Genomic DNA, 23,384 nt, shown 5'->3' on the forward strand with positions numbered 1-23,384 from the left:
ATTGTGGCCGTTTCCGACCAAAGCACCCATGACCCAGGCATGCGGGCCACAGGCGGGTGTACCAACGAGTCCGCTGAGGGGCTCTAAAAGTCAGGGCATCATATTCGAAGTCATCCAGCATGTTGAGCCTCAAGGCTCCGCAGGCCCTCCCGGGCCTCCCGGGCCTCCCGGCCCTCCCGGCCCTCCCTACCCTCCCGGCCCTCCCGACCCTCCCGGCCCTCCCTTCCTTTCCGTAAAAAGCTACCCGCACCCTCCCAAACCCAAAAAATAAATGTTTAAACACTGGTTAAACCAAATAAGCGTCTGAACCAAATAAGCGTCCTGCTAGGGCAGATCCTTGGTTCAGTGTGAGCTGAACTCTGCTTCCTCCTTAGCAACACAGTTCCATGGGCATAGTGATGCACTGTGAGCACACAATGGTGCTCAGCATCTGTGCACCGTGTGTGTTCTGAGCATGCCCAGCGACAAAAGCATACAATACTCAACACATGTAGACAAATATCATATGTTTTCTCTTTTAAGGATGCTCCCTTTTAAGGTTCTGGTATGGGAACTACAATCATAATAAACAGAGGTTTGGATCTTGCAAAGGGACCAGGAGGGAAGAGAGTATCTCTCAAGGAAAGGAAATAGTCTACAGGGTTTAGAGGCTAAAAGGAAAACAAGAATTGGAATCTTTTAATAAAAGGGGGATGGGACAGAAAGGGAAAGAAGGGAAAATAGAGAGGAACAACCAATACTAAAGGTTCTTTGAAAAACTGTATGGAAACCGACTACCCTAGAAGCTTCCTATACATATGTGAAAGGAAGTCACAGGGAGAGAAAAAACAACAGGGGAGAGAAGGCTTCAACTAGACATCTTGTGGCACCAAGTGGAACCTCCAGTGCCAGGAACAGGTTACAGCCTATTGAGTCATTAACCAAAGGGACCCATGGAAACCAGCAAATAGCACAGCTATTGCCAAGGCTTTTGGTTGCTCACAAAACCTGATATTAAGGTCTTGTTTCTGAAGGTGACACTTCTGTCACTGAATACAGAGAAGTTGAGCTGCTGTCAAACTAGGTTATTTACCTACTAACCAGAGTTCACGGTACTGGAAGGTACTATACATGCACCTGGAGGAGAAAAGTAGTCCTCAATACCTCTCAGCACAAACCCTTCAACCTACAACCACACCCACATGGAAGGAAGCTCACAGACATCTGTAAATTTATTTCTAGGTGATCCAGCACCCTCTTGTGTCTTTGCAGGCACCAGACATGCACACAGTGAACATGCATACATGGAGACAAAACATACATAGACATGAAAGATATGTGGTCTATAAATGTTGAGAAGTAATTTATGTAGTAAGTTCACTCTTTTAAAGTATACAACCTAGTAGTGTTTTCAGTATGTTCTTAAAATTATGCAACCATCAACCTATTTATTTTAAAATATTTTCATCATTCGAGAAAAAACCCTTTATTCGTGAGTAGTTACTCTCATTCATCATGACCCCACCCCCTATCAGTTACCAATATAAACTTTTTGCTTCAAGTGTCTCATTCTGGGAATTTAATAGAAATCAAATCATCTAATAAAGAAGTGCCCCATTCTTCAGTCCTTTGGCTACTTTCGACTGAGCTTAATGTTTGTGATATTTATTCATGTTAAAGGATATATCAGTTCTCTACCCCTTTCCATGGCTAGAAACTAGACCTCTATATTAATTCACCACTCTATCTGGGGGAGTCCTAAGACAGGGGCTCTCATGCTTTTAAAATAAAAGAGGGGAATTGTTGGGTCCCTAGAGGACAGGCCTTCATACCCCTACTTAATCTGTTTTGCACTCTTGAGGTTGGTTGAAAACAGGAACATAAACAGGAACAATCTGTTGTTTTCAGCAATGTTTCTAAGGATGTTTACTCCAAAGCCATTGAGTTAAGGTGATGAGCTTCCTGCTTTTGCTGGTTTGGCCTCCCCTGCTGAGGGCTATATATACTTGTGAGAAAATGGAATAAATGGCTTGTCTGCAGAACCTGAAAAAAAAAGAATAGGGGCACTGAAATATCTCAGCACCTAAGACCATTTTCCATGCAAGCCTGATAACCTGAATTCCATCCCTGGAATCCATGAGAGCATAATTAAAACAACTCCCAGATGGTGTCTTCTGACCTCCACATGTATACCTTGTCTTTCAACACACACAAACACACATACACACACACACAGAGAGAGAGAGAGAGAGAGAGAGAGAGAAACAGACAGAGAAAGAGGAAAGGAGGGAAGGACAGAAGGAGAAAGAGACAGAGAGAGAGAGAGAGAGAGAGAGAGAGAGAGAGAGAGAGAGAGAGAGAGAGAGAGAGAGAAGCCAAGGAGGATCACTACTTATTGGCCTGTTCCCTATGGATTTCTCAGCCTGATTTCTTATGGGAATGAGGACCCTCTGCACAGATTGCCACTACCCACTTGCCTTGCCTACTCTACCAAAGTATTTGGTGATATGGATAATATTTAAAGAGGTAGCACTTGGGCAGAAGGACTGGTCCTGAGGGAGGAGCTTCAAAGGAACAAGGATGCACTCGAGCAGAAACAAGACAGAAAAGCTCAACCTCAACACTATATCACAAAATGAGAAGAATGCAATATGCCTATGTTTGCACCCAGACTTTGTTATCATCTAGCTGAATGCCTGATAGACAAGACGACCTGATATCATTGGGAAACAGCATGGGGGTGGCCTCTCGCAGCCCCCCCCATGACATATGTAGTCCAGGCATTCTTAGTTACTGTGGAGAATGTGTCTCATCAGGAAAATTAAAGAGTCTCATGCTTGCTCTCAAAAGAAATAACTTGATGTGGTGGGGTCTTCTGTTTTGTGTAGATTTCATTCGTTAATAAAGAAACTACCTTGGCCATTTGATAGGCCAGCCCTTAGGTGGGTGGAGTAGACAGAACAGAATGCTGGAGGGAAAAGGAAAGTGAGGCAATTGCCATGCCTCTCTTCTCTGGGTCAGTAGCCATTATTCTCTGACCTGAGATGGATGTTGGCTAAGATCCTTCCCGGTAAGCCACCACCTTGTGGTGCTACACACATTAATAGAAATGGGTTAATCAAGATGTGAGAATTAGCCAGTAAGAGACTAGAGCTAATGGGCCAAGCAGTGTTTAAATGAATACAATTTGTGTGTTGTTATTTCGGGTGAAAAGCTAGCTGTGTGGAAGCCGGGTGGGACAAAAAGCAGGCCAGCCCGCCGCTCCTCACTACAATAACTGGTCTGAATGATGAGATAAATATGGAGAATGAGTCAAGAGTCTGGTGAGACAGAAGAAAGGTATATTCTGGCAGAATTCTATAAATGAACAAAGACAAAAGCCTAGAGTGTTTATAAATGGCATTTTTATTGAAGGCTTATTAGACATGATTGCGGATGTAAGTATCATTACTCCAGAATCATGGCAACCGATTTGGCCTCTTTAGGAGGTAGATGTTCAGTTCCTGGGAATTTGAACCCTATCTCAGGTAAGAGAAAGCATGAGATGGGTTGAATGCATAGGGACAGATGGGCAAATAGGAAAACTAAGGCCATATATAGTCCATATTGCAGTGAAATTGTGGGGTCGTGAACTAATGCAACAATGGAATACCCAGATTAATATTCCTGTAGCCCCTAAAGCTTATGTTTCTGAGGAAAATGTTAGAAGATGTTATAGATGATGAACACCGGCCATTTGGGCTGTACAAGAACACAAAGCAATTGATAACCCTTCCGATATACCAACAGTCCCGCCTTTAAAATGGTTGACTGAGAAACCAATATGGGTTAAGCAATGGCCCCTAGCGGAGGAAAAGTTGCAGGCTTTAGAACAGCTGGTACAAGAGCAATTAGATGCTCGATGTATAGAAGAATCTACCAGCCCTTAAAATTCTCCTGTATTTGTTGTTAAGGAAAAAATCTAGAAAATGGACAATGGTGACAGATCTTAGAGCTATCAACAAGGTTATTCAACTGATGGGTCCTCTGCAATCTGGAATTCCTCTGCCCTCTCTATTACCAAAGAGATGGCCTCTCATTGTTATTGATTTAAAGGATTGTTTTTCACTATACCTTTACAACAAAAAGATAGAGAAAAGTTTGCCTTCACAGTGCCTACTTGTAATAATTCTCAGCCTACTAGGAGGTACCAATGGACTGTCCTCCCACAGGAAATGCTCAACAACCCCACCATGTGTCAATACTTTGTAAGTCAGCCATTGGAAATAATATGTAAGCAATTTCCTAAGTCTATAATTTACCATTACATGGATGACATTTTCTATCTGATTCAAACATAGATACTTTAGAAAGAATGTTTGAAGGAATAAAGATAGTTTTACCTAAATAGGGACTGTAGATTGCTCCTACAAAAAATACAGAGAGGATATTCTGTCAGTTACCTAGATTATAAGATAGGTTTATGAAAAATTAGACACAGAAGGCACAAATTAAGAGATACCAGTTGCAGACTCTTAACAACTTTCAAAGATTGTTAGGAGACATTTCTAGCCTACCACCAGCTGTTGGGATAACACCTGATCTAATAATTCATTTAAACAAAGCCTTAGATGGTTATAAAGATTTGAATAGTCCCAGAGAATTCACAGCTGAAGCAGAAAAGGAACTGACAATGGTTGAGAAAAAATTGCAGTAGGCACATGTGGATAGGGTGAATCAAAATCCTAGTTGTATTCTAGTCATACTGCCTTCCAGACTTTCTGCTATGGGAATTTTAATGAAGAGGGAAGATATTATTTTAGAATGGATTTTTTTACCACATAAACCAAGTAAAAGATTAAAAACTTAGGTGTAAAAAGTCTCTGAATTAATTATAAAAGGTAAATTGAGACTTTGTCAGCCAGCAGGTATAGACCCAGCAATATGTGGAAAGAGTTATCTTGGATATTGAAACCACTGAATTTATACCTGTTAATACAGAATTGACTTCATTGTTTATCCAGGTGCAAGACATGGTCAGGAATAGGCTCTGTTCTATGTGCATAGCACACATTCGATCCCATACAGGTCTGCCAGGTCCTCTAGCACAAGGTAATGCAGAAACTGATCAATTATTGATTGGAAGCCTGTTGCAGACCTCTGAAATTTATTTTAAAAAATCATGTCAATAGAAAAGTTTTAAAGAAAGGGTTTTCTATTACATGGCAACAAGCTAAAGAGATTATAAAGAGGTGTCCTACTTGCTCTTTATATAATCTGCTGACAGAGAGAAAAATGAAGATCCACTAAGGGGCATGTGCAACCACTTTGGAAAGCAGTGTGGCGGGTTCTCAGGAAATTCGGGATCAACCTACCCCAGGACCCAGCAATTCCACTATTGGGAATCTACCCAAGAGATGCCCAATCATACAACAAAAGCATATGCTCATCTATGTTCATAGCAGCATTATTTGTAATAGCCAGATCCTGGAGACAGCCTAGATGCCCTTCAGTGGAAGAATGGATGAAGAAACTGTGGAATATATACATGCTAGAATACTACTCAGCGGTAAAAAACAATGACATCTTGAATTTTGCATGCAAATGGATGGAAATAGAAAACACTATTCTGAGTGAGGTAACCCAGACCCATAAAGATGAACATGGGATGTACTCACTCATATTCGGTTTCTAGCCATAATTAAAGGACATCGAGCCTATAAATTTGGGATCCTTGAGAAGATAATAAGAAAGTGAACTCCCAAAAAAAGATATAGTAATCCTCCTGGATATTGGAAGTAGACACGATCGCCAGGCAAAATTGGGAACTTGAGGGTTGGGCAAGACTGGGCCAAGGGAAGATGGGGAGAGAAAAGTGTGAAGGGGAGAGCGGGGGGAGCTCGGAGGAATGGGGTGCTTGGGATATAGGAAGGGTGGATATGAGAGCAGGGAAGCATATATCTTAATTTAAGGAGCTACCTGAGGGTTGTCAAGAGACTTGACCCTAGAGGGGTTCCCAGGTTTCCAGGGAGACGCCCCCAGTTAGTTCCTTGGGCAGCTGAGGAGAGGGAGCCTGAAAAGGCCAGTTCCTATAGCCATACTGATGAATTTCTTGCATATCACCATAGAACCTCCACCTGACGATGGATGAAGAAAATGACAGAGCCCCACATTGGAGCACCGGACTGAGCTCCCAAGGTCCTGATGAGGAGTAGAAGGAGAGAGAACATGAGAAAGAAAGTCAGGACCGTGAGGGAACCTCCAGCTGGCGACAGATGGGGAAGGTGACTGAGCCCCACATTGGAGCACTGGACTGAGCTCCCAAAGTCCCGATGAGGAGCAGAAGGAGCGAGAACATGAGGGAGAAAGTCAGGAACGAGAGGGGTGCGTTCACTCATGGAAACGGTGGGACAGAACTAATGGGAGATCACCAACTCCAGTTGGAATGGGACTGATGGATCATGCGACCAAACCCGTCTCTCTGAGTGTGGCCAACAGCGCGGGCTGACTGAGAAGCAAAGGACAATGGCTCTGGGCTCTGATTGTTATTCATGGACGGGCTCTGTGGGAGCCTTCTCAGCTTGGTCGATCACCTTCCTGGACCTGGGGGGAGTTGGGAGGACCTTGGTCTTAGCATAGAGTGGGGAACCCTGATGGCTCCTTGGCCTTGAGAGGGAGGGAGGGGAGGTATGGGTGGAGGGGAGGGGAGGGAAGGGGGAGAAGGAGGGGAGGGAAGGGGGAGGAGGAGGGGAGGGAGGGGGGAGGAGGAGGGAAGGAGATGGAAATTTTTAAATATAAAAAAAAATTAATAGTAGAGTTTGTGTGTTTCCCTTCTTCTAGTTGTGCTGGTGAAGGGTCGCTAGATGCCTGAGTTATTGTGGGCGTTGTTGGACTCCTTGGTTTGTGATTTTCCTTCTATTACTTTCTGCAAGGCTGGATTTGTGGCTGCGTATTGTTTAAATCTGTTTTTGTCCTGGAATATCTTGTTTTCTCCATCAATGGTGAATGCAAGCTTTGCTGGGTATAATAGTCTAGGCTTGAATCCATGTTCCCTTAGTGTCTGTAGCACATCTATCCAAGCTCTTCTGGCTTTCATGGTTTCCATTGAGAAATCAGATGTAATTCTGATAGGTTTCCCTTTATATGAAAGTCAGGAACGAGAAGGGTGCGTTCACTCATGGAGACGGTGGGACAGAACTAATGGGAGATCACCAACTCCAGTTGGAATGGGACTGATGGATCATGCGACCAAACCCATCTCTCTGAATGTGGCCAACAGCGGGGGCTGACTGAGAAGCAAAGGACAATGGCTCTGGGCTCTGATTCTTCTGCATGGACGGGCTCTGTGGGAGCCTTCTCAGCTTGGTCGATCACCTTCCTGGACCTGGGGGGAGTTGGGAGGACATTGGTCTTAGCATAGAGTGGGGAACCCTGATGGCTCCTTGGCCTTGAAAAGGAGGGAGGGGAGGTATGGGTGGAGGGGAGGGGAGGGAAGGGGGAGATGGAGGGGAGGGAAGGGGGAGGAGGCGGGGAGGAAGGGGGGAGGAGGAGGGAAGGAGATGGAAATTTTTAAATATAAAAAAAATAAAAAAATAGAAAAAAAAAAAGAACAAAGCATAAAAAAAAAATTAAAAAAAAGAAAAAAAAAAGAAAACAAAATATGGTTTATGAATCCAGGTACTGTTTACACCTAAAATTTATAAACACACACACATGCGCACACATAATATGTGTGTATATATCTTGTTTTTGAAGTGTCTTTGTAATTCTCTAAATCCAAGCTTGTTGTTAAAATGAACATTCAGAGTTTCTGTCTCATATCAGGAGTCATCTGGTATAAGACAGAAGGAAGACTTTAGAAAAAAATTTACTTTCTCCATGCCTATTTTGTCTATATCATATTTTTCATTGTATGTATGTTTATATGAAAGTTGTTTAAGTTTTCCATGATGAACAATGGATTTTCTTACAGATCCTTTTCCTGCTGTAATCTTTGAAGTTTCCAGGAAGAAGATGGTGCCCCACAGCAACCACTGCACCTAATTGAGATGACATCGTGATATAGACAGCACTACTATAAGACCGCCTTTTTGGGGTACCAGCTGCTGAAATGGTGCACCTTCTCATATTCTGGCCGGAACTCCAAATGAGAACTTTGAAAACATAAACAAAAATAAACAAACAATACCCCATTGACTGCTCAGAAATTGTTTGCAACTATGCTAGACTGTAATTTTGAAACTTAACCACCACATAATTTTTGCAGGATTCCATTCAGAGAATATTGCCCAAATGACAGCAGGAAGCAGTTCTAGAAGATGACATCCCTTATCCCCAAAACATTTGTCCTGAGGGTTGGGAACACTGTTTAGCGGTTGTTATTATTACTTGTACTAGATAGAGGGTTGGGGTGAAATCTATGTTCAAAGAAAGGGGGGCAGTAATAGTGGGTAACAGAGTGAATACTAGTGACCTATTATTTATGGATAATTTACATTTTTTATATATTGATACAAGTTCAAATTGTATTTGTTACTTTTGTTTACATTATTTGTACATCTATACAATTTTTTGTCAGATTGTATGTATGTGTGTTTCTGTCTCGGTTTAAGACATTTTATATACTGATACAACTTATAGGGTATATTTTCATATTGCATTATATATTACTACTACCTCTGATCAAGATACTTATAGATTGTTTATATTTCGATGTCATCATTCTCATTTGTTACACATTTGTTTACAGATTATTTAATATTCTGACAGAAGTTTTAGTCTTTAAGTTATACAGGTATTAATTATTATAGGTCAATAGTTGTTCATGTTTGTTTTACATACAGTCAGATAAATTAGGTTCTTTAGATACATAGAGATTATATTCTGTCCACTTAGGTAATATTCAACCACTTCAAGGATCTGTGGAACATGGCATTTAAATAATTTAGGGTTCTGTTGACATGAGACATGATTGCTTCTGACAGCACCAATCTATTCCCGAGAGGAAGCTGAGCACCGAAGACAATCCACTTGGAGTTTGTGTTCTTCTTGGCAAAACTGGCCTTTGGGAAAGGAACTGACAATGACTCAACCACTGACAAGTTACATAGCATCCGGAAATGGATAAGCAGGACTGTCAAATCTTGCTAAGACAGGGTAAGACGGTTTTGAAAAATTTCCTGCCTCTGAAATGGTCTGTCAGTTAAGCCAGGCCTCAGCCAAATTTGGTTGCTTCAACATTGCAAAATGAGACTTTAGGTGATTGCTCAGTTGTTTAATTGACTCTGTCATATATCGCGTGCTTTGGAAGTTACTTGAATGTACTTCCTGACTGCTCAAGTAACATTATCTTCCTTCTCAGGCCTTCGATAAGGTTGAAGATTAGATAGTCTTAGTTACTGTACTCTTATGATCTAGCCAAGCCATTTCCTATAGAAGACTTAGACTCCATAAGATAGAATGTTTATTAAAAACATTTAGCATATGTTCCTTGCTTTATATTGTTTATACTGAGCGTAATTCTATTTATTCTTGATATCTGTTCCTAGTGTATATAGTTTTGTATTGGCTTTGGAACTCTCTAATTTAAATAAAAAGGGGAGGTAATGTGGGAGCACATTCTGCTCCTTCAGCCAATAGCCTTTAAGATACCAGCCCATTTGGGCATGTCCTCTTATACTATAAAGCAGCAGTAACCATGTGCTCTCGCTTCCAGTTCCCACTTCTGGCTGCTAGACTCTGTTCCTGTTCACTCAGAGGGCTGTTGTCAAGGACAGTGATCTGTAAATTTTACCCTTAAAAAAACCTTTATTATCCATAATTCTGAACTGGTGTGGGATTATTTTCTGACTTATGCCTTCAAAGAATGAAGGAAATGTGGTACGTTTACATGATAGAGAATTGCTCAGCCAATGCAGTATGTATTAACTTATATGTGGATGTTACCTATGAAGTCAGTGATAACCATGCTATAATCCATAAAAATACAGAGGGTAGTTGTAGAATAAGGGACTAACAGGGACAGATACATTTTATAAAGAATGGGAAACAGGATAGATATGGATGCAATGGGCAGGCAGCTGAAATGGGGTGAGCATATGAGGCAGAGGAGATGACAAGGGGTTGTGAGAGGGAATACAGGGAGAGACAGTTAAAATTAATGAGCCTTTGAGAGATAGTATGGAAAGCTAATGCAAAAGAAACTTCCTAAAATATATGCATATGTGAAGTCAATCTAAATGAAATATCCAAATAATGGGGGTGGGGAAACAGAGTCACCACTGCTAATTTCCTGTTACACAATGAAGCTTTCAGAATTGGTTACAACTAATTGAACTGTCAGTGAAAAGGGCCCATGGGAATCCCCAAACAACTCAGTGTGTTGCCAAGACTGCAGCTTGTTCTCCACATACTGACAGCAAAGGCTCATTGCTGAAGACAACACAATCACTGAACAAGGAAATGTTGAGCTGGTGTCCACAGCGAGTCTTCACTCTTATGCTCCAGCATATGTTATGCAAAAAGATACTCTGCACGCTATCAAAAGAAAATACAAATACCAAGCCAGTCACAAACTCTTTCATAGTGCCCTACCTGCAAGATGGGCCAGGACAATGGTGGGCAAAGCTTGTGGGAGTTACCAAACAACTAATCTGATTAGCACCTACATCATATAATTCAGCACAAAACTAAGATTCCTTGGTATCTTCATGGTGACTGACATGCAGTTTCTCAATTGAATATCCAGAACAGCAGTGAGAAATTTTTTTATTTTACTATTAAAAAAAATAGCAATCCAAATTCCCAGTTCTCCCCTCCTCCCATTTCCTGCCCTCTCCCTCCATACACCCTGCTCTCACCTCCTTCCAATCTTTAGAGAGGGCAAGGCACCCAGCCCTGTGGGATGCCCAAGGCCCTCCCCACTATATCCAGGTTGAGCAAGGTATACATGTGAAAAGGATTCCAAAAAGCCAGTACATGCAGTAGAGACAAATCCCAGTGCCATTGTCATTGACTCCTCAGTCTGCCCCAACTGTCAACCACATTCAGAGGGACTAGTTTGATCCCATGCTCATTCATTCCCAGTCCAGTTGGAGTTGGTGAGCTCCCATTAGCTGAGGCACATTGTCTCAGTGGGTGAACTACTCATGGTCTTAACTTTCTTGCTCATACTCTCCCTCCTTCCATTCTTCAACTGGATCTTAGGAGCTCAGTCCAGTGCTCTGATGTGCTCTCTGCCTCTGTGTTTTTATCTGTTGTTAGACAAAGGTTCTATGGTGATAATTAAGATAATCATCAGTCTACAGGGCAAGGCCAGATCAGGCACCCTCTCTGTTGCTTAGGGTCTTAGGTAGGGCCATCTTTGTGGATTGCTGGGAATTTTTATAGAGCCAGGTTTCTTGATAACCCCAAAATGGCTCCCTCAATCAAGATATCTCTTTCCTTGCTCTCATATCTGTCCTTCCTCCATCTCAACTATCCCATTCCCTCAAGCTCTCCCCAACCCTCCCCTTCTCTGATGGAGGATTCCCATTGGCTAATAAAGAAACTGCCTGGCCCATTTGATTGGCCAGCCCTTAGGTGGGTGGAGTAGACAGAACAGGAAGAAGGAAGTGAGGTAGATGGCTCAGTCAGATGCTACGCCTCTCCTAAGTTAGGCAGACTGCCATGCCTCTCCTCAGAGAGATGCCAGATGCGATGAAGCCAGCCACCAGGTCAGATGTGCTGAAACTTTCCCAGTAAGACACCCTTTGTGGTGTTACATACATTATTCGATATGGGTTAGTCAAGATGTGAGTAAGAGGCTGAAAATAATGGGCCAGGCAGTATTTAATAGAATACAGTTTGTGTGTTGTTATTTCAGGGCATAAGCTAGTCAGGAGGCCGAAAGCAGGGCGGCGGGAATGCAGCCCACAGCTCACTACACTTCTCCCTTCCTTTTCCCATTCTCCCCTTCATTTTGCCCCCTGCCCCCATGCTTCCATATGTCATCATGCAATCTTGTCTGCTTCCAATTTCCAGGTGGATCTGTATATATTTTTCTTGGGTTCGCCTTATTATGTAGCCTCTCCGGGATCTTGAACTATAGGCTCAATGTCCTTTTTATGGCTAGTATCCACTAATGAGTGAGTACATACCATATTCATATATTTGGGTGTGGGTTATCTCACTCAGCATAGTGTTTTCTTATTCCATCCATTTGCATGCAAAATTCAAAATGTCATTGTTTTTTACCACTGAGTAGTACTCTGATGAATAGATGTGCCACACTTTCTTCATCCATTCTTCCATTGAGGAGCATCTAGGTTGTTTTCAGGTTCTGGCTATTACAAATAATGCTTCTATAAACATAGTTGAACATATCTCTTGAACATAGTGCTTGAAGTTCTAGCAATGAGAATTTTGATTACTCATGAGCTTCATAATGGTTTACTATTGTTATTACACATATTCTTCACAGGGTATTTGTTGAAATCCAGAGGGTCAGTATAATGAGGACAACATCACATGATCTGGATCATCTTTCTTTACATCATTTTATCTGTAAGAGGCTTATCAATTTTCTATAAGTCATCACCATTGACATGGAAAACCCACTTTGGGCTAAATATCACTTCTACCTGAAACACAGTACACAATGCAATGTATTTCTCTAAGGGAGAACTCACTGAGTGTAAATGTCACAGTGAACTCTTAGATCAATATCTTTCAGTTACTCATTATTTATACTGTGGATACAGCACTGGGATTTTGAGAACAGGTTGGCTGATTATTTGACCTGCTCAAAATAAATGTAGTTGTTTTAGTCCAATGAAATGAAAATGAAAAGTCTTTTTAAAGTTATATTTTTTGTGTGAATTTTCTTCCTAAACAGAAGGGCACTGCTGACCAAAAAAGAATTTCAACCAAGTATAGCTTGATAGACTGGTGAGCCTATTTGGGTTCCATGTAGGAGTTTGGGTGCTCCAAGGCAGCTAAATCCTCTGGAAGTTTTTTTGATCTAATTATTCACATCTTTATCAGTGACATTTTACTGGAGTTGATGATTTACCTCTTATGTAATTTTTGGGAGGGGAAGATCCTTGGTGGAGCTACTGAAGTGTAGGGAGTTCTGTGACCTCATGAAATTGCCATTTCCTTCAGGAGGGTAATGTGGGAGTCCTCTCTGTAGGAACATGATTACTATTAATGAATAAAGAAACTGCCTTGGCCTGTTGATAGGGCAGGACTTAGGTAGGCAGGGAGGACTGGACTGAATGCTGGTAGAAAGGGAGATGCCATGGGTCTGCCACCATAGATGTGCTGAATCTTTGCTGGTAGGCCATGACCTCATGGTGATACACAGATTAATGGAGAAGGGTTAAATTAATATGTAAGAGTTAACTAATAACAAGTGAGAGGTAATGGGCCAAGCAGTGATTTAATTTAAATAGTTTCTGTGTGGTTATTCCATGCTGCCAGTGCAAACTCGAGCTATAGAGCTTTTTAATGGCATTTGTGGGCTCAGGTGTTTGTGTGCCTACTCAGGGTCTGGAGGAAAGAAACTGCAACCATGCCCATGGCTCAGCACTCTCCTCCTGGGCAGTTGGTAGGATCAGTTCTACTAGGTGTGCTCAAGCAGGAGAGCATGGCAGAGTCCTGCCACCATATACAGAGATATTTCCAGGCTGTGCAGTGAGCTGTATGGAAGATTTAACTATTACTCCGATAAAAAGGGTTCATTTGGTGCATACTCATTCTCAGAGTTAAAGTGCTAAGCACAGCTCTTCTGAGACCTGGCAGTAATGGCATGTCTACCATTTTGAAAGTGGAGAGAGGCAGAGACAGCATCCAGAGCAGCTGCAACTGCTCTGCTTACCATTTTAAAAGCTCTTCCAGACAGTAAAGAATTACAGATAATGCAATAAGGACAGATTCAGACATAAAAGAACTCTAAATGAGTCACAGTGTTGGATAAATGTACGTAGGCTTGGAAGAGAGAAAAAAGAGCATAGAGAGTTGAAAAAGAAGTGAAAAAGCCTTTAAAGAGACAGAGTATAGACAATCATAGATTAAAAGGAGTAAAGAAAAATAAGCCACGTAAAGATGGAAAATTCACAGAGAGTTTACATTATGTATATTATTGTGTTTTCTGTGAATTTTTTGACTGTGAAAGAGCTAAGTACAGAGAGACATTTCATTGTATGGACTGCTAAGTTAAACCAACATAAAGGTATCTTGATGCCAAAATTTTAGTCTGAGGATATGTTGCTTTGGAAAGGAGGTTCTTCTTTAGTTTTCACAGAAGATGAGAACCTGTGGGTTGCTTCCAGACCAATATGGTTTAATGGATCAAGACCTCCTGAAAGGTTGCTGTAAAACCCCCACAAAGAAAATTATTTTCTCAATAAAAAGCAAAAAAGAGTTTGGACAGTATTATGCCCATATTCTCAAATATTGTTTGTAAATGCTTCTTTACATTTAGAGGGGGATAAGCTATATAGGGGGTAGTTTGCATTGCTATGGATCTCGCTATATTGATACAAATTTAAGGTAAATTTTGTGTGTGTGTATATATATATATATGTATATATATTGCTGATCTTGATTAAGATATTGTCTTTGTGTAGCTCATTTAAAAATGTAATGTATAATTAAGAAATATATGTTAATAGATACTTATCTATAATAGTCAAGCTTGTAGTCATGTGAGACTTTCTAGATGTACAGAGATGTATTTCTGTTAGATGGGTATTCTTCAAATCTTTCAGAGACCTTTAAAATGTAAACAAACTTAAGACTCTTGATGAGAGTGAGACATATCTGTTCCTGGTACTGCTACTGCTGTCTCAGCCAGTGGCCACTGCCTCCCAGACCCAGCGAATCCTGCTGGGGCTCATGTGTCTGGTGATGTTGCCAGACATGGGGTTCGATGTTCTGGAGGCGGCAGAGGTGGCTTCAGGGGTGCTGTATGGAGAGAATGATGCCTAGGGCAGAATGGCAGCAGTGCTGTCCCATGCCTACTGTCTGGGCGGTGGCAGGACCAATACTGCCACTCTGAATGGGGAGCAAGCAGCCCTGCTGAGGAGGAAGAGAGTCAACACCACCGAGTGCATCCTGGTGCCCATTTCTGAGCATGTCGCCCAGATTGTTGGACACCTGGGTTGTCAAAGCACTGAGAGCGAAGACAGTATAACAAAAATGAGAATCTTCTGTGTATTCAATAGCAAATCGACACATTTTATTAAATTTTATTTTTTATTTCCACTTAAATAGACACATTTCATAAATAGTTTATAAATAACTTTATAAAGTTTTTTATTTTGATTTTTCAGTGTAAGTATAAAAATTATGATGTAATGGTAATTGCTTGTAGGATAGTTAATTGTCAGTATTGAAGCCTAATCTCTAGCTGCCATCTTGTAGTTATTGACGAATGTCACCAAGTATGTGTTTTACATTTTGTTTCATCATACACTGCAACTAATAGCCAAAGAATCAGCATATATTAAGTGCATGTACTGTTTCTACAAACCATAAACTAAGAATGATAAATTATCAATATAGTTTAGTATTTGCTATTTTTTGTTTTAGTGCATTTCTTTTGTTATATACCACCTCTGTTTTCAATAATACATACAACATTAATGCTACTTATGAAATTTCTAATGAGGTACATTAGAAAGGTTTTAGAAATTAAGTTGTACTTTCTTAGGTATCTAGTTTCATTTCAAATATATTTTATATATAAAAAGTATTATGCCAATATAACTCGACAAAAATAAAATGTATTGCTACTATTTTGTAGTTATAGCTTTATATTTGAATATTTGCAGAGACAAAGGGTGTTGGAAGAGAACAAGTCAATACAGTTTTATTGATGCTAGACTGAAAACACATTTTAGTCAAATGTCAATCGTATACTAACTGTAAAGCCTTTATTATTTTTCACTGGCTTATTACATTCTTCTTATTTTAAATGGATTGGAAAATTGAAGCACTATTTTACATTTTAAAATGCATGATTAACATTCTTCTCATTAAATTAACCAATACTTCTGATGGAAAATAGAGGAGGAATGAATTTGGGGGAAAGGGGAAGTGGTGGTGGGGCTCTTATCAGGATGTAATGTATGAGAGAAGAATTAAAAATGAATAATAATGACTAGGAATTTTATCCTTTTTACCAGTGTTTAATAATTTATTCAAAGAATAATAATTTCATTGAAGGCACCAATATGCGTATAGAAGAATTAGGAAAGATTAATATCTTTTCCTTTTTTATTTATTTATTATGTATCCAATAATCTGTCTGTGTGCATTCCTGCAGGCCAGAAGAGGGCACCAGACCCCTATACAGATGGTTGTGAGCCACCATGTGGTTGCTGGGAATTGAACTCAGGACCTTTGAAAGAGCAGGCAGTGCTCTTAACCTCTGAGCCATCTCTCCAGCCCCTCTTTTGCTTTTTTTGTAAAAGTATCTAGAAGTACTGATACCATGTTGCTCACAAGAATTGTTTTATTTTTTATGTTCCTGATAGTTTTATACTTGAAAATTCATTTCCAGACATAAATCGATATTAGCATATATATAGAAATGAATAGTATGTCAATAGTGATTGACAAAGTTGATATATGGTGGCTGCCACATTTTAGATTAGTTTTACATTTTTGTCTTAGAAGCAGAAAAAGTATTTGCTATTTTTACCTAACTTTTTTATATACATGTAGGAAAGTTAAAAGGATTATAAATTCAATTTGAGTTATGTTTCAGACCATATATTTTATGATAAAGGGCCTTTAACTTAAGATAGCCAATGCACTGATATTATATATTTGCTGTAAAAGAATTATAAGGGTTGTATTGTTCTGATAGTAAAAGTTACTTAATAAAAACTTGTTTAGAGGCTTGTCTTTGTTTCTCACGTCCCTGCTTGGTATTGGCATAAAAATAGAGAAGTCGACCAATGGAATCGTATAGAAGACCCGGATCTTAAACCACAAACCTATGAACACCTGATTTTTGATAAAGGAGCCAAAAGTACACAATGGAAGAAAGAGGGCATATTCAACAAATGGTGCTAGCATAACTGGATGTCAACCTGTTCAAGAATGAAAGTAGATCCATATCTATCACCATGCACAAAACTCAAGTCCAAATGGATTAAAGACCTCAATATTAATCTGAACACACTGAGCTTGTTAGAGGAGAAAGTGGGAAGTACTCTACAACAAATGGGCACTGGAGACCGTTTCCTACGTATAACCCCAGCTGCACAGACATTGAGGGCAACATTGAATAAATGGGACCTCCTGAAGCTGAGCAGCTTCTGTAAAGCAAAGGACACTGTCACTAAGACAAAAAGGCAGCCTACTGACAGGGAAAAGATCTTCACCAACCCTGCAACTGACAAAGGTCTGATCTCTAAAATATATAAGGAACTCAAGAGACTAGACCTTAAAATGCTAATGAACCCAATTAAAAAATGGGGCGCTGAACTGAACAGAGAATTCTCAACAGAAGAAGTTCAAATGGCCAAAAGACACTTAAGGTCATGCTCCACCTCCTTAGCTATCAGGGAAATGCAAATCAAAACAACTTCGAGATACCATCTTACACCTGACAGATTGGCTAAAATCAAAAACACCAATGATATCCTTTGCTGGAGAGGTTGTGGGGTAAGGGGTACACTCATCCATTGCTGGTGGGAATGCACACTTGTGCAACCACTTTGGAAAGCAGTGTGGCGGTTTCTCAGGAAATTCGGGATCAACCTACCCCAGGACCCATTAATTCCACTCTTCGGAATTTACCCAAGAGATGCCCAATCATACTACAAAAGCATTTGCTCAACTATGTTCATAGCAGCATTATTTGTAATAGCCAGATCCTGGAGACAGCCTAGATGCCCTTCAGTGGAAGAATGGATGAAGAAACTGTGGAATATATACATGTTAGAATACTACTCAGCGGTAAAAAACAATGACATCTTGAATTTTGCATGCAAATGGATGGAAATAGAAAACACTATTCTGAGTGAGGTAACCCAGACCCAAAAGATGAACATGGGATGTACTCACTCATAATTGGTTTCTAGCCAAAATTAAAGGAACACAGCGGCATAGAGGGAGATGTGGTACTAGAGCTGAGAGTACTAGATCTTGCAGGTAAAAGGAAATCAACTGAGATACTGGGTGGTACCCAGAGCATAGAAAACCTCAAAGCACAGCAAACCCACACAGTGACACAATTCCTCCAATAGGTCATACCCACTCCAAAAAAGTCACACCTCTTAGTACTTACAATCCCTATGAGATTCTGGGAGCCAATTACAATCAATCTACATACTTGTCAACTAGCCAAGGAAAGTATAAGGACATGTACCCTGTCCCAACAGTTAGAATTGGGCAGGGTTTTGTTTTTGTCCTTCCAGGATAAAAGAATCCAACTAAGGAACCTATAGATTTCTGGACAAATGAGATATCTGAAGAGGAGGAATCATCAAGAGAAATTAAAGTTTAAAAGCTTTTGCTCATCTACAAACATTTATCACTTTGCACATAAATCATGATCAATTGTGGTGTTAAATTCACTAGTTCCCTAACACTGCTGAAAATTTAACGAAAAGGAAATACCTAAAGTCAGAATCTGACTGGTGTTAATTACCTCACTAATATATTTCACACTCAAAAATACTGCAAGGAGTAAGTTCAAACAAAATATTATGGCATCTCAAATAGATGATTTTATTTTCCATATTTAAGTGTAACTTTTCTACTCAGCCAGTATGTTGTATATTATGCATATAACCGAATAACATGGAATATCAGACAAGTAAATAAAAGAGTATATATGTGTGTGGCTGTGTGCATGTGGAAGTTATCTGGGATAGTCTGAATGTTATTGGCCTCAATAAACTCATATGGGGTGGCACTATTAGGAGGTGTTGGAGGAGTGTGTCGTTGTGAGGGCAGGCTCTGAGGTCTCCTATGCTCAAGTTAAGCCTAATTCAGTTTCCTTCTTGTTGCCTGTGGATCAAGATGTAGGGCTCTCAGCTCTTTCTCCAGCTTCATGTTTGCCTAGACATCTTCATGTCCTGCCATTATGATAATGGACCAAACCTCTGAACTGAAAGCCTGTCCAATCAAATGTTCTGCCTTATAAGACTTGCTGTGGTTATGCTGTCTCTTCTCAGCAGTAGAAACCCTAACTAAGATACCGTCATTTGAATCTAGCTAACAACAGTTATGTTGCTGCAATGTGGTGTCAGGTAGGCAAGTCATTTAAGACTCTCCTAACAAACGTAGATTAGTCCGCTTTATTGAAACACAAGAGGTTGAGCTTCTACATGCAAATGTGCATAAGCATGATTAGATGTGTTCTTAAGACAGGGATCTAATGGCATATTCTGCTAAGACTGCTGTTCCTTCAAGAAACTTTCAAACAGTCAGTGAAATTGCCTGTTATCTGACAGTCACAATATGAGTTGTTATGTTTTGCAATAGTCTCTCCACCATAAAGACTGAAACCTCTGGACCTGTGAGCCAAAATAAACAATTTCCAGCTTTAATCTGTTACCTAGATATTTTCGTGAAAGACACAGTAAGGTAACTGATATAGGCAGGAAACAAACTCTGAAGAATGGCTGGTATAAAGGTGGCAATGAGTGAAATAAATGGATCTGTCATTCAGTAGTAAAGTGCAAAGTCACAGCTGATTGTGTGAAGATTCGTTCCCATTGGTAAGTGTAGCACCTCACCTCCCTACAGTACACCAAAAGGCTTTTAATAAGCTTAAAGGTAGAAAGCATCACTATATTTTGTAACCTTCAAAGTACCGCAAAGATCTTAGGCATCAGTGAGTCTAGAGACCGCAAGTGTTTCGACTGCACAACGAATCAGTAAAAATTAGGTCAATGTAGTATCTCAGAGAGTTCACATTATTTTATCGATATGTAATAGTTTATTGTTGGACTAAAATAATTTGTACAATTAGATAAATATATAAGACTGAAAGTAAGCTAAAAAGAACATTCTTTAAATAAATAAATGTAAAAATATTTTCATTGTAAGGCCAGGCATGGTGGTACATGCTTTTAATCCCGACACTTGGGAGGCAGAGTCAGGGGCCTCTCTGTGAGTTCAATGCCACTCTAGTCTATAGAGCACGTTCCAGGGCTGTCAGGCTAGATAACAGAGAAAGCCTGTCTCAAATTTCTTCATTGTATGTATTATTGTACACAGTGTGATGTTACACAAGAAACTTTCCATAAAGTATATAATGTAGTTGAGGATATTGCCCTACAAGCACTCTGCTCTGGCCCTTACTACTCTAGTTAGTCCTCAGGGTTCACCTATGTAGCTTTGCTTCTACATTCATGTATATACAAATATTTTATACATCTGTATAAAATCTAGGAACCCCAAATGGAGAAAAGGCGTACAATATTAAAATTTATGGGGGCACACTTTAATTTGTTTAATAGTATTAACCCAAGTGAATCGAGTTTTTCAGCCAATGATATCTTTTTTTTTTTTTTTGGTTTTTTTTTTCGAGACAGGGTTTCTCTGTAGCTTTGGAGCCTGTCCTGGAACTAGCTCTTGTAGACCAGGCTGGTCTCGAACTCACAGAGATCCGCCTGCCTCTGCCTCCCGAGTGCTGGGATTAAAGGCGTGCGCCACCACCGCCCGGCTAGCCAATGATATCTTTATTCTTATTATGGCCGAATAAAATTCCACTGTGTGCATGTACCACATTTCTTATATCTAGTCCTTTGTTGTTGAACATAAGGGCTGTTCCTATAACCTAATTATGGGAAATAGTGCTGCAACTGACATACAAGTTTATCTATGTTAAGATGACTTGAAGCCCTGCAGGTCATACAGACAGCATACGTGGGACATGTATGTAGTGATATAGTTCCAGTTTTTTGAGGACCCTCCATATTGGTACATATATTGGCAAGAACAATTGACATTCCCACCAGCAGTATATATGATCTACATTTGTCCACGTTTCCCATCATTTGCTGTTATGATAACGTCATACTAACAGGTGTGATGGTGTTGGAAATCTCCGCTCCAGTATCACTCCCCATTCCAAACCCCACCCTTCTTCTTTTGGAGGGGGCATTCGAGACAGGGTTACTCTGTAGCTTTGGAGCCTGTCCTGGAGCTAGTTCTTGTAGACCAGGCTGGCCTCGAACTCACAGAGATCCGCCTGCCTCTGCCTCCCGAGTGCTGGGATTAAAGCGCGAGCCACCACTGCCCGGCTCCCCCACCCTTTTAGAAAGCCCACCATTGGCAGCTCCCCCGCCCCCCTCGGAGCTGCTCAAAGACCATGCCTATAGGGTATTTAAGGTTTTCGTTTTGGAGCAGCAGTGTGATTTCTTCTTAGCCTCGAGATCATCCAGGGGTGCTTTGCTCATTAAACTTGGATTTTAATTTATCGGCAGAGAAACACACTACCGGGATTCAAAAATACCTATCGTCTGGATTCCTGTCAGGCTTAGCCCTTAAAATAATGATCTTGAATTGAAGCTCTTCTAGTATTAAAATAAAACTTTCAATCATAGATAATGGGTTCAGTAAAGAAACCAAAACAAAATAGCCATTTCGAGGGTAAAACCCAAGCAAGTTTGAACCAAGCTGTTAAGACTGTCTCCTGTAAAGACACAAGGGAAAGATCCAAGGGTGAAATGTGAACAGGAGGGAGTTAGATGTTAGCATTGCCCAGGACAAGTTGTTAGATACCACAGTCACTTGTTAATGGAAGGGCCTCCAGTTCCCTTTGCCAGAGATAAGGAGGGTGACTTGCTTTTTAGCAAGCAAAAACCTTCTCCAAGCTCCTGAGGGAATGGGAACTTTATCTAAATGCCCATCCTTGGTTAAAAAAAAAAAAGGTCTTTGTACTTTTATCTCTGTTAAGTGAGAGCCTTAAAAACAATTTTTTCATTGAAACTCCTTTGGGTATCAATATAAAACATATGACTCAGTTTATCTAAATACCTTAAGCTTGACAAAGTTAGCAAAGACCAAGAGGCTGGACATGCATCCTTAGGCATAAATAGACCTTGAGTAAGGAAAGACATTTTCTATGCCATTTGCTTTTAACTTTTCAAATACTTAGAACTTTTAATATTATTTCCCATGTTGTGGTGACCTGCCATTAAAATATTTTATAATTGCTATTTTAAAACTGCAATTTTGTCATTGTTATAATCTTAATGCAAACATCTAACATTCAGATGATCCTAGGCTACCCCTATGAAAAGATTTTTTTAACTCCAAGAGGGTCAAGACTCATTGGACTGAGAAGCTACTCTAAACCCTTTGCCAGACTGCTTAGGACATTGCCTTGCTGCATCACAAGAAATGAACATCCCAGTTTCTTTTAGTATTTGGTGATGATGGTTATGACTGTAATTTTTAGCCTTTCATTTTAATACCAAATATTAACAATATAAAACATTTTATACACTTAAAAATGTCCCAAATCAATTTTTTTAATTTTTGAGACAGGCTTTCTCTGTGTTTCTCTGACTGTCCTGAAACTCGCTTTGTAGAACAGCTTGGCCTCAAACTCACAGAGATCCACCTCCTCCGCCTCTCTGTGTGCTGGGATCCAATTTAAATATTTTAAAACCTGTTCTTAAAAAGTTATAAAATCTCTCAAATGTCTTCCTAAAATATCAAAAATAAAGTAGCAACTTCTGCTTTAAGGGGAAGGAAACATGGCATAGCCGTATTCTGTATAAGGCAAACCAAGATCCAATAGTGCAAAAAAGTTAAAGTCTAATATCCGGGATTCACTTATAATCCATTTGGGTTTTTTGAGAGATTTGGATCATTTCTTTGCCCTCCCCCACAGTGTATATGTAGCCTGCCTTCTAGATACCAGCCTGCTCAATTCTCTGTGGGTGCTGCTTGTGGTGACTATCCCCTGGCACTGGCATGTCTAAAGTCATTGAGGTCCACCATTGCAACTGTTCTCTTTGGAACTCCAGCCTTGCCGCTCATATGCAAACCACAGCTGCTCCTTACGACCCATTCATGTTTTTAAAACCATTTCTACCTCGGTGACTCTTAAATAGCATTTCTGTTGCTAGAGCAAGGAATAGTCTTGTGTTTAATATCTTATTGAACAAGCATTGTTTTTAAAGCCTATCATGTATAAATCTTGTTTTTAGGGTAGGACATGAATTAAGATACAAAAATGCACCCCAATCCAAAATATCTTGGAAACCTTGCTGCCGCCCTAGTAGCCCACTCCACATAGTCACCTTTAATCAAGATGGGGAAATCCGATGACGTCATCTTTGAAACTAGCAAAGATAGCAGACAGGCATGTGGCTGACTAAAAATGATGACAATCCAAAATGGAATCGCATTATATGGTTCCTTTAAAATTATCCATGTATAGATTTTTAATTATCAACTTTCAGTGT

This window comes from Arvicola amphibius, chromosome 1 (assembly GCF_903992535.2).
Source record: "Arvicola amphibius chromosome 1, mArvAmp1.2, whole genome shotgun sequence".
NCBI lineage: Eukaryota > Metazoa > Chordata > Mammalia > Rodentia > Cricetidae > Arvicola > Arvicola amphibius.